This window comes from Pinus tabuliformis, chromosome 5_1 (genome assembly GCF_031772625.1).
Source record: "Pinus tabuliformis cultivar Carrire ecotype Pingquan chromosome 5_1, CPIR1, whole genome shotgun sequence".
NCBI classification, from domain to species: Eukaryota; Viridiplantae; Streptophyta; class Pinopsida; order Pinales; family Pinaceae; genus Pinus; species Pinus tabuliformis.
This window is the reverse complement of record NC_142305.1, coordinates 43,920,328-43,933,339: the sequence shown is the minus strand read 5'-3', so window position 1 is coordinate 43,933,339 and position 13,012 is coordinate 43,920,328. Positions and strand designations below refer to the sequence as shown.

The 13,012-nt window shown below is 40.2% G+C and overlaps 2 pseudogenes; both read right to left on the bottom strand.

Annotated features, from left to right (window-relative positions):
• Positions 1-5,023: 5,023 nt before the first annotated feature.
• On the bottom strand, positions 5,024-7,370 carry LOC149163390 (putative UDP-N-acetylglucosamine--peptide N-acetylglucosaminyltransferase SPINDLY; annotated as a pseudogene).
• A 2,842-nt stretch (positions 7,371-10,212) lies between these two features.
• Positions 10,213-12,560, bottom strand: LOC149163389 (putative UDP-N-acetylglucosamine--peptide N-acetylglucosaminyltransferase SPINDLY; annotated as a pseudogene).
• Between the last annotated feature and the right edge of the window lie 452 nt (positions 12,561-13,012).

Below are 13,012 nucleotides of genomic sequence, written 5' to 3'. Positions count from 1 at the left end.
GAGGAGGTGAATCTATGAGAGATTATGTTCACAGGTATTGCAGAGAGGGATCTCAGCTAAGTAAAGACGGCAAGATCATCATCCGAGATGTCACTGACAGGTCCTTGAGGACTATTCTGTTCACTTTTGGTAGGATGGCTAGTGGTGCAGCTCTTCATGTGGCCAACCAATCTTATATGCAGTACGCCTTGGAATGTCTCCAACCGAAGGTGTTCAACTGGTGCGACGCAGTACTCCTTGTGATGAAAGAACAGTTGACCAAGGTGAAGAGCGGGAGATTGAAGAACTTTGGATATGGTTCTATCTTAACCGCCTTCGCCTTGGAAAAGATACCACTAATGTAGCCGCAGTATATTGCACTTGATTTACCTTCACCCAATGAACCACATATGCAGAGATGGGTCGACCATATGTCTAGGCATGCTGGTTAGTCTCAGATTTCCTTTTCTGATACCTTCTTCGAGTGGTTTGATCGTCAGGAGATGGTTTATTCTAAGTATCCATATGCTGGTATGGATTTCCGAGGTGACCCAGATTTAGTACTGCCGGCTGGCGAACAGTGGGGTGCCATTGGTAAATTCTTTGACCATATTCTTGTCTATCGTTTTTCTTTTATAATGTCCTTGTGCTTTATTCTATCAAGACTAATCAAAACTCATGTGTTCATGCAGATGTCAGTCCTGTTCGGCCAGTAGTACGCCTGAGAGTGCCAGCTGCCGCCCTAGCAGGAGAGGCAGTTGGAAGGGCTATCCTTCGCGACCTCGATGTGGCCAAGACTCTCACAGCATTACAGGATCAGGTCGAGGGCCTCACTCTCAGTATTCCAAATGTGAGGACTGACGAGCTGCCTTTGAGGTTGCAGCGACATACTACTAGTGTGCCAAGACGATGGACTAGGCTCTTACGCATGATCGCACAGGCTGTGACTTGTTATCACGAGCATCATTAGACTAGGGTGCCCCTTAGCGTTTTGAGTTTTGGGTCATTTGACCACTTTTGTCTTGGTTACAGAACATTACGTGTAAACCATAAACAATTATATATATATTTTTTTATTTTCGGAGTTTTATTTTGGTTAAGTTGTATGATCCTGATGCAAACATTGATGAGATGCTTTTTATAAATGTTTCAAATGTCTATCTAACACATAATTTGCCAATGATTTAGTTAATGTGTTTAAGCTTATGGAAATATGCTGATATTGAATAAAATCAAACTGCCTTTCCAAAATCTTAACCCTTAGGAACATGTGATAAATAGCTGGATTTCGAACAGAGTAGATACCAGTGAGTTGTAGTATGACGAGTGTTGAGTCTAGCCTAACAATCAGTCAGCGTATGCCATGTGTGATGGAATCAGAGAGAAGTTCTATCAACGCGCTATATTCAGCGATGTTATTCGTTGATCGACCAATACATACCCCTCTGAAACTTACTAACTCGTCGCTTGGATAAAAAATGGCCCAGGCCACGGAAGATAGGTTCCGCGAACTACGACTCACTCCGTCGGCATATCCAACCCATGACTCCAATAGGTTTGACATCTGCAATAAATGTAAAAATTGGATTAGTTGACCAAAACAAATACTTTAGCGAAAACAAAAACATAACAAAAGCATATAGGCTACTATACTGAATCACGCATAGTAACGCTTAAGGTACAACCCGTTACGAGGTTGTGCCAGTGGAATCCCATCATAATCCGTTAACTCGTAGGCTCCTTTTGCTAACACTCGCTTAACAATATAGGGTCCCATCCATAAAGACTTGAATTTACCTGTCCCCAATTTATCGGATTCTTGGTCATAAAGCAAGACCAAGTCACCTTCTGAGAAGACACGGGGTTTGACATTCTTGTCGAACTGCGCCTTGACTTGTTTCTTATGGGCTTCGTTAGCCAAAGCGGCATCACGACGAGTTTCATCCAATTGGATTAGTTCCAAGAAACGAGCCTCTTCTTCTAAAGTCCTGGGGAGAAGGTCGATTGTGAGTTTGAGAGATGAGATTTCACACTGGATTGGTAAGATTGCTTCTAGGCCATACACCAGTTGAAAAGGTGTAAACCCGGTTGCATTCCTTACTAATGTTCGGTAAGCCCACAAGGCTGAGTACAGGATTAGGTGCCAACTTCTTTTGTGAACTTCAATCATCCTTTGCAGCATGCACTTCAGGACCTTGTTGATTGCTTCAACTTGTCCGTTGGCTTGCGGGTAATGTGGAGTGGAGCTATCGTGAGACAACCCTAATTTGGCAACTAATTCGACCATCATGTGATTGCGAAAATGCGATCCATGATCTGTGACTATAGCTTGTGGGACACTGAGTCTGGCGACTACATGATTGAAAAAGAAGAGGGCAGCTGTTTCACCAGTATTATCTAATGTAGGCATCGCCTCGGCCCATTTGGTAAAATAGTCAACTGCGACTATGATATACCCATCCCCCTCGGTCGAGGTGGGGTTACATGTCATGAAATCAATGCCCCATTTGGCGAATGGCCCAACAACAACTATTGGCTGCAGAGGTGCGGGTGGTCTTCTGGTTTTGCTATCAAAAATTTGACAGGCATGGCAACTTCTGACTGCCGTTATGCAATCTTTGAACATTGTTGGCCAGAAGTATCCTGCTCGTAAAATTTTTTGCGCTGTAGCGTAACCGGATTGATGCCCCCCACACACACCTGAATGGCAATCATTCAAGACTTTTTCGGCCTCCTCATGGGTGAGGCACCTTCGTAGAACTGTATCGACACCACGATGGTAAAGTGTATCACCGACGATCATGTAGTCTTTTGATTGGTATCGAATACGTTTTTGTTCGGAGCGGGAGGTATTGGGCCTATATTTTTGGGTTTGGAGATAAATGATTATATCCCCATACCACAGATTGCTTGAAGATATCAGAAACAAATTTTCGTCCATGATCGTTTCTTCGGATGTTTCATCGTTGGACGACGATGGGAGATCGCATAATAATTCTGCGAAAACCAAAGCTTTCTTTGACTTGGATTTTACAAATTCCTGATCAAACTCTTGTAGAATTTCTATCCATTTTGAATATTTGCCACCAAGCAACTGTTGAGACAATATATAAGTCATGGGGTTGCAATCTGACAGAATGGTAGTTTTTCGAAAGAGGAAATAGTGTCGAAATCTCTATATTGCTTGAACAGCTGCGAGCGCTAGCTTTTCAACATAAGAATATTTGCTTTCTGTATCATTTAAGTTCTTACTTAAATAATATATAGGATGTTCAATTCCATTGTCTTCTTGAACTAAAACCATTGTGATGGTTGTATCCGCTGCAGCCAGATACAGTTAAAGTCTTTTTGATAATCAGGAGCGTGCATTAATGATGCTTTTATTAGGAAGTCTTTCAAAGCATCAAGGGAAGCTTGTGCGACCTGATCCCAGACGAAGGGTACTTCCTTTTTCAAAAGACGTGTATAACCTTTAGCAAGTTCGGCGTAATTTGGAATGAACCTCCTCAGAAATTTTGCTCTCCCTTGGAGTTTCTGAATCTGAAGCAAATTCGAAGGTGGAGGCAAATTTATGATTGCTTGAACCTTACATGGGTCGAGACGAATCCCGTCTTTCGAGACTACAAAGCCAAGTAAATGACCAGAAATGACACAAAATACACATTTGTGCAGATTGAGTCGTATATTGTAGTGTCGACAACGTAGAAATATGTTATCATAAAATCACTACTAAGGGCTGCAACCAAGCAAGATTTCATGTAACTCTTTCAACCAGACTTTAGACCAAAGATTAGCCTCTTTGGTCAGAGAGGGCTCTCTCACAGACTCTTGATAAAAATCCTTCGCTACAACAGATGGCTAACTCTTTACTCATTCATGAAAACAAAAGCTGGTTGGATACATATCAAACTGGTCCTCATTGGGCTATGGAGTCTCATACACTAAGTAAACAAGAAAAACATAGTCATTTCATGGAAGTCAAGGCTCTTTGCATTAAATGTTCAAACATACTCCACAAAAACCACAGCTTGCCAAACACACAGGAAGTCAGAGCATAAGATATGAATTCTGAGTGATTGTGCTATAACAAGGCTGTAAAAGAACATATAATATAAAACACCACCATTATATTTGAACAAAATAATCCATCGAGAATCTTGAGAAGAAATCAACACTGTTTTACTATTACTGTAACAAGTCTTACATTGGCCCAAATAACTCTGTTTTTGTATAAAATGTCCAACAACTATTACAACCTAATTTCATCCATTTATAGGAATACATTCCTCCCTTTCTAGAGGGAGCTCGAAGGCCCTATTAACTACTCCTACATGCTATTTAACTAATGCATTAATTACAAAGTGCTGAACTGTAATTGCACACAATCCTAATCAAACTAAAACACTAATTCCATTCTCCTCGTATGCTTGATTCTTCTCGGACTTTTGACAGCTGTCCTCCTTCATTTAGGCTGAGATGGCTGAGCTACGAATGCAATGAATGCTGAATTTGGATGCTTGAAAGCGCTGATGGCTCATTAATTGACCAAAAGATGTGCTCCTATTTTAACGGTCTCTGTCTCCCAACATTCTCCGAAAGTTCAGCAACATGTCTCAGCTCTTTTAATAACCCCACGTATGAAATGTTGTCATGTTTCTGATGTGCTATAGGTGGTATTGATAGACAGGTGTTTCTCTTCCTCAACTCCCGCTCACAGTATCACACTAGCTGCTCTGCGCTTAAAATCATCACCTACAGCAGTTTCGTAGCGCGCTACGAAACTGCTGTGTGATTTCAAAAACACAGTCTTGTGATATGCATAATAAACTCTACTGTACTTTTAATGGTCCCTGGTCCTCATCTACTTCTCTTATTTGATAAGAGATATATATGACCTGAGAGCTGAGATAATTTCAGTATTGGAATGAGTGTTGTGTCTTGAATTTGCTCCAAATTAATAGCCTCTGTCTGTTTCAAACTTCGATCAGCCTCGAACTTATATAACCTGCACTCCATTAGTACTATATCCTTAATGCCATAACAATCAGAAAGCATGTGAGTTAAATAACGTCTTCCAGCCCCATTCCCTGTGTGAAATATAAAGCTTAACATCTTCGCCCTCATAAATGTAGTTCATGGCCAGCAAGCGATTTTGAACAGCATTCCGAGAGTCTGAATCAATTTTCAAACACCGCTCATATGCCTCTATCGCAAGCATGATATTACCTGTATCCCAGTGCAAAACCCCTAGATTATTATAATCTTCTGCATATGTAGGATTTTCCATTATAGCCTTTTCAATCATGCTTGCAGCAGCATCCATTTTACCCTGGACAGTGTAGACCACACCAAGATTATTAAGAGACTGTGAAAAACTATGTTTGATCGACAAAGCCATCTGGTAGCACTCCACAGCTTTGTCAAGATTATCCCTGTCTTTATAAATGACTCCTAAATTATTGCATCCTTCCGCACAATGTGGATTGAAGTGCAGGGCGATCTCATACATCACAATTGCCATGTCAAATTTTAGTAATTCACCATATACGACACCAAGATTATACATAGCATCTGCATAGTGCCAATTATAAAGCAATGCCTTCTTGTAATGAGCTATACCCTGATGTATATCTCCTTCACGCTTCACCTTTGTACCAAGGTCTGTAAGGGCTATAGTCATGTTATTCTTAGCAATTTCAAAATTTGGAGATACAGTCAAACACCTCTCATAACACGCAATAGCTGCATCCACATCTCCACGGTTCTTATACATCACACCCATGTTGCGATATGCTTCAGCATACATAAGCCTTTGCAATGCAGCTTTTTCATAGCAATTAAGTGCCATATCATATTGCATCATTTCTGAATAAACCACCCCCAAATTATACTAAGCAATAACATAGCGGCTATCTTCTTTTAGAGCTTCAGAGTACTTCTGAATTCCTTCATGGACATTTCCTGCAAGTTTCAAACTGGCCTCAAGGTCTGTCAAGACAATTTCCAAGTACTCCGCAGCAAGCTTGTATGTAGGATCCACTACAAGAGCCTTCTTATATGCCTCTGCTGCTTCTAGCAAGTGCCCTTCATCTTGTTCTTACCTCCGCTTCTTCAGCGCATCATACATGGATACCTTTACCACAAAAGATTGTTCATCACATGATGCTGACAGCATAGAATCGCTAAGTAAATGTTGAGCAATTTCATCAAGAATCCGTTTGTGTGAAGACAAGTTGTTTTCCCTTGTATAACAGAGTTGCAAGAACGCATCTGCTTCATGATACCATGGACCATGTCGAAAATGCTTCTGTACAGCAATATATGCTGAGTGGAACGTATTCCAATACTCGTTCCTTCCAAAAGGTATGTAAGCTTTTAAGAGGTATTCATAAAACGAATCAACACCAGCACCAATTCCAGATGAACATTCAATCCATTCTCCAGTTAGTACATACAGCGTGGTTCCCATCAAATCCAAAGGACTCCGCATGCTCCATAATTTACAAACAACACACAATGCTGCTGCCTCATACTCAGGTCCTCGAGCCATAGCACCGCTTTTCCAAATTCCGAACTGTTTCGCAGAACAATTAAACTTGAAATTGATTCCATAAGAGTCAAAACTAACCCATTGTACTTCTCAGGTAAACGTTGAAGCTTAATATTGCCAAGCTCTGCAAGTGAATCGTGGAGAGCGCCGAGCAGAGATATAGATTCACCATACTATCGAACAACTGCCACCACTCTGTATATTTTACATCAAGATTTAATATCCCACAGCCACAAACAAAGCAGCAATTCGACTTTTGAGAAGCTCAACGCCAAATAAACATGTTTTTACCGACATAGCCTGCCGTGTCAAGATGCCTTTTTTTTTAAATTCAATGCATGCATGCGCAATTTAGCGTGTGGCAACTTTTGAACATCTGGCAGCTACAAAGGCACCACAATAACTTGAACATGATTAACTGCCTCTCTGCTCTAGCGTTCATCGGAAAATTTTCCCAGCAAACGGCCAAACCTTGGACTTCAAACATTGCTGATGAATCCCTCTCATTTACATTACTGAAATGCAGATCAAAACAAGATTCATGAACCTGCTCCCACTTATTCAAGAAAGAAACAAATCCACCATTCATACTAATGACATCAACAGGTCCATTATTTGAAATACAAACAGTCTCTGTTTCACCCAGATTTTGCATGTCATAGTTAGTTTCTGGGACAATCTTAAAGCCAGCAAACATTGAAGCGGCTTCAACTGCATTCCTTACATTGCCTTTCTCATCATTCTTAGCAATTAAAATATTTTCTTTGTTGATGACATTTCTACTGTCCTTGCTCCTCAACTCAACATTGTGGCCACACAGCAGTTTCATCGTGTCTCGCATTGCTTAAGTGGCTTTTATCATTTTGTTTTGTTTCTAATTCTACAGTATCCTGGATAGCTCCACCAATTTCGTAGCGCAGCCAGTGCAAGGTCAGTGTTTTCGCTACGAAATCACTAAAACAGATGGCGCTGCGAAACTGCTAACGGATTTATGCGCTGCAAAAACACCCTGTCTTTAAGCTAGGCTAAATTTTTTGGCAACAGAATTTTCAGTGATAACAGTGGCTCCACTTGGGATAGTGTGCCCTTGTGGTACACTAAGAACTCGCAGCTCCAGTGCCTTATCTATTTGTGACAAACAGAAATTTGCTTGACAAGCATGACTGGAGGAGAAAAGAAAAACTACATCTACTGAAAAATGCTCAGTTGACCTTGAGCTTATTTGCAATTTACCTACCTACCTACCCTAACAATTTCAATTTCCTTCTGCTCAATCAATATGAAATTTCCAATGCAGCCAATCATTTGTTTTATCTGACATTTGACTTCTTTGACCGCATTGGAGTTCAGAGCCAATCTGACAGTGTGATGACCGCTGCCACTGAAACTGCCTCTGATCTTTATAGGAAAACTGAAACACTGGAGAGTAAAACTCTTCCATGTAATCAGCTATAGGATCCCAGAACACATGATCAGCTTGTCCTTCCTTGAAACTTTCCAGCTGTGCAAACTGATCTTCAACCACAGTGTTCAGTTCCTCAATCATGAAAGAGAAAGGAACCAGCATAGTCTCCTTGCGTTCTGCCATAGAAAACTTCTGAGAATAATGATCATGATCATGAAAACTGTATGCCTGAATTTGTCCTTCTAAACCTTCAATTTCTTTCTCAATGTCTTTGGCAAATTCATCAAAAAATTTCATCTTATCCTCTGACTTGCAGTCAAAGGATTTTAGATATGAGGACAAGGACAAAGAAAAATTTTCAACTGTTTCTCCATTACTACGATCATTATTCCATTGTTTAAAACTTTCAACTGAGGGAGAGTCTGCCACCACCTCTGACCTATCTATCCATTCCTCCAAAAACATAAGCCAAAGGTCTTGAAATGACTTAACGGATTTGATAGGAAAACATTCAACCCATTGTTTGCATTTCCCTTGAAGTGAATCATAAAATAACCTTATGCAAACATCCTCATGTTTTACTCTAAGAAGCTCAGTAAAATGACAAAAATCTGTTATATGCTTCAAGGTTAAACTCAAATCTTCTCCATTGAATTTGGGACCATTCCTTAGAAAATAAGCATCCTTGGGAAAATGATTTGGGAAACCATGAATTCCTGAGAAATCTATGCATGCATACCTTGAACTAAGAATGGCAGCTTCTGGGTCCTTCATAACTCCAGTGGAATCACCATGAATGTATAAACCTTGAATTCTTCAACAATGGAGTCGCCAAGGTAGTTTTGCAGCCTCGAAAATCATTTTGAACTCCTGCTACCTTCAGAAATCCAATCTTCAAATTTCGGGAGAGAATAAGCTTCAGGCTCCCGGCAGACGCACCAAAATGTTATCATAAAATCACTACTAAGGGCTGCAACCAAGCAAGATTTCATGTAACTCTTTCAACCAGACTTTAGACCAAAGATTAGCCTCTTTGGTCAGAGAGGGCTCTCTCACAGACTCTTGATAAAAATCCTTCGCTACAACAGATGGCTAACTCTTTACTCATTCATGAAAACAAAAGCTGGTTGGATACATATCAAACTGGTCCTCATTGGGCTATGGAGTCTCATACACTAAGTAAACAAGAAAAACATAGTCATTTCATGGAAGTCAAGGCTCTTTGCATTAAATGTTCAAACATACTCCACAAAAACCACAGCTTGCCAAACACACAGGAAGTCAGAGCATAAGATATGAATTCTGAGTGATTGTACTATAACAAGGCTGTAAAAGAACATATAATATAAAACACCACCATTATATTTGAACAAAATAATCCATCGAGAATCTTGAGAAGAAATCAACACTGTTTTACTATTACTGTAACAAGTCTTACATTGGCCCAAATAACTCTGTTTTTGTATAAAATGTCCAACAACTATTACATCCTAATTTCATCCATTTATAGGAATACATTCCTCCCTTTCTAGAGGGAGCTCGAAGGCCCTATTAACTACTCCTACATGCTATTTAACTAATGCATTAATTACAAAGTGCTGAACTGTAATTGCACACAATCCTAATCAAACTAAAACACTAATTCCATTCTCCTCGTATGCTTGATTCTTCTCGGACTTTTGACAGCTGTCCTCCTTTAGTTAGGCTGAGATGGCTGAGCTACGAATGCAATGAATGCTGACTTTGGATGCTTGAAAGCGTTGATGGCTCATTAATTGACCAAAAGATGTGCTCCTATTTTAACGGTCTCTGTCTCCCAACATTCTCCGAAAGTTCAGCAACATGTCTCAGCTCTTTTAATAACCCCAGGTATGAAATGCTGTCATGTTTCTGATGTGCTGTAGGTGGTATTGATAGACAGGTGTTTCTCTTCCTCAACTCCCGCTCACAGTATCACACTAGCTGCTCTGCGCTTAAAATCATCACCTACAGCAGTTTCGTAGCGCACTACGAAACTGCTGTGTGATTTCAAAAACACAGTCTTGTGATATGCATAATAAAATCTACTGTACTTTTAATGGTCCCTGGTCCTCATCTACTTCTCTTATTTGATAAGAGATATATATGACCTGAGAGCTGAGATAATTTCAGTATTGGAATGAGTGTTGTGTCTTGAATTTGCTCCAAATTAATAGCCTCTGTCTGTTTCAAACTTCGATCAGCCTCGAACTTATATAACCTGCACTCCATTAGTACTATATCCTTAATGACATAACAATCAGAAAGCATGTGAGTTAAATAACGTCTTCCAGCCCCATTCCCTGTGTGCAATATAAAGCTTAACATCTTCGCCCTCATAAATGTAGTTCATGGCCAGCAAGCGATTTTGACCAGCATTCCGAGAGTCTGGATCAATTTTCAAACACCGCTCATATGCCTCTATCGCAAGCATGATATTACCTGTATCCCTGTGCAAAACCCCTAGATTATTATAATCTTCTGCATATGCAGGATTTTCCATTATAGCCTTTTCAATCATGCTTGCAGCAGCATCCATTTTACCCTGGACAGTGTAGACCACACCAAGATTATTAAGAGACTGTGAAAAACTATGTTTGATCGACAAAGCCATCTGGTAGCACTCCACAGCTTTGTCAAGATTATCCCTGTCTTTATAAATGACTCCTAAATTATTGCATGCTTCCGCACAATGTGGATTGAAGTGCAGGGCGAGCTCATACATCACAATTGCCATGTCAAATTTTAGTAATTCACCATATACGACACCAAGATTATACATAGCATCTGCATAGTGCCAATTATAAAGCAATGCCTTCTTGTAATGAGCTATACCCTGATGTATATCTCCTTCACGCTTCACCTTTGTACCAAGGTCTGTAAGGGCTATAGTCATGTTATTCTTAGCAATTTCAAAATTTGGAGATACAGTCAAACACCTCTCATAACACGCAATAGCTGCATCCACATCTCCACGGTTCTTATACATCACACCCATGTTGCGATATGCTTCAGCATACATAGGCCTTTGCAATGCAGCTTTTTCATAGCAATTAAGTGCCATATCATATTGCATCATTTCTGAATAAACCACCCCCAAATTATACTAAGCAATAACATAGCGGCTATCTGCTTTTAGAGCTTCAGAGTACTTCTGAATTCCTTCATGGACATTTCCTGCAAGTTTCAAACTGGTCTCAAGGTCTGTCAAGACAATTGCCAAGTACTCCGCAGCAAGCTTGTATGTAGGATCCACTACAAGAGCCTTCTTATATGCCTCTGCTGCTTCTAGCAAGTGCCCTTCATCTTGTTCTTACCTCCGCTTCTTCAGCGCATCATACATGGATACCTTTACCACAAAAGATTGTTCATCACATGATGCTGACAGCATAGAATCGCTAAGTAAATGTTGAGCAATTTCATCAAGAATCCGTTTGTGTGAAGACAAGTTGTTTTCCCTTGTATAACAGAGTTGCAAGAACGCATCTGCTTCATGATACCATGGACCATGTCGAAAATGCTTCTGTACAACAATATATGCTGAGTGGAACGTATTCCAATACTCGTTCCTTCCAAAAGGTATGTAAGCTTTTAAGAGGTATTCATAAAACGAATCAACACCAGCACCAATTCCAGATGAACATTCAATCCATTCTCGAGTTAGTACATACAGCGTGGTTCCCATCAAATCCAAAGGACTCCGCATGCTCCATAATTTACAAACAACACACAATGCTGCTGCCTCATACTCAGGTCCTCGAGCCATAGCACCGCTTTTCCAAATTCCGAACTGTTTCCCAGAAAAATTAAACTTGAAATTGATTCCATAAGAGTCAAAACTAACCCATTGTACTTCTTAGGTAAACGTTGAAGCTTAAGATTGCCAAGCTCTGCAAGTGAATCGTGGAGAGCGCCGAGCAGAGATATAGATTCACCATACTATCGAACAACTGCCACCACTCTGTATATTTTACATCAAGATTTAATATCCCACAGCCACAAACAAAGCAGCAATTCGACTTTTGAGAAGCTCAACGCCAAATAAACATGTTTTTACCGACATAGCCTGCCGTGTCAAGATGCCTTTTTTTTTTAAATTCAATGCATGCATGCGCAATTTAGCGTGTGGCAACTTTTGAACATCTGGCAGCTATAAAGGCGCCACAATAACTTGAACATGATTAACTGCCTCTCTGCTCTAGCGTTCATCGGAAAATTTTCCCAGCAAACGGCCAAACCTTGGACTTCAAACATTGCTGATGAATCCCTCTCATTTACATTACTGAAATGCAGATCAAAACAAGATTCATGAACCTGCTCCCACTTATTCAAGAAAGAAACAAATCCACCATTCATACTAATGACATCAACAGGTCCATTATTTGAAATACAAACAGTCTCTGTTTCACCCAGATTTTGCATGTCATAGTTAGTTTCTGGGACAATCTTAAAGCCAGCAAACATTGAAGCGGCTTCAACTGCATTCCTTACATTGCCTTTCTCATCATTCTTAGCAATTAAAATATTTTCTTTGTTGATGACATTTCTACTGTCCTTGCTCCTCAACTCAACATTGTGGTCACACAGCAGTTTCATCGTGTCTCGCATTGCTTAAGTGGCTTTTATCATTTTGTTTTGTTTCTAATTCTACAGTATCCTGGATAGCTCCACCAATTTTGTAGCGCAGCCAGTGCAAGGTCAGTGTTTTCACTACGAAATCACTAAAACAGATGGCGCTGCGAAACTGCTAACGGATTTATGCGCTGCAAAAACACCCTGTCTTTAAGCTAGGCTAAATTTTTTGGCAACAGAATTTTCAGTGATAACAGAAACATCACTCGTAAATGTTGTGGATGATCAGTCCGCTTTCGCAAATGAGTCGGGAGGGAGTCGCCATTTTGTTACAGGGAAAAGTGTCTATGCAGAACTGCTAATCCCACTAAGGTGTGGTAGCTACCTTAGAAACAAACAAAGTAAAGCTACTTTCGTTTTTCCTTTATGAAAGATAGATGAGAGAAGAATAAAGGAGACCAACCTCTGTCTTGCGCTTAGCTCCTAGT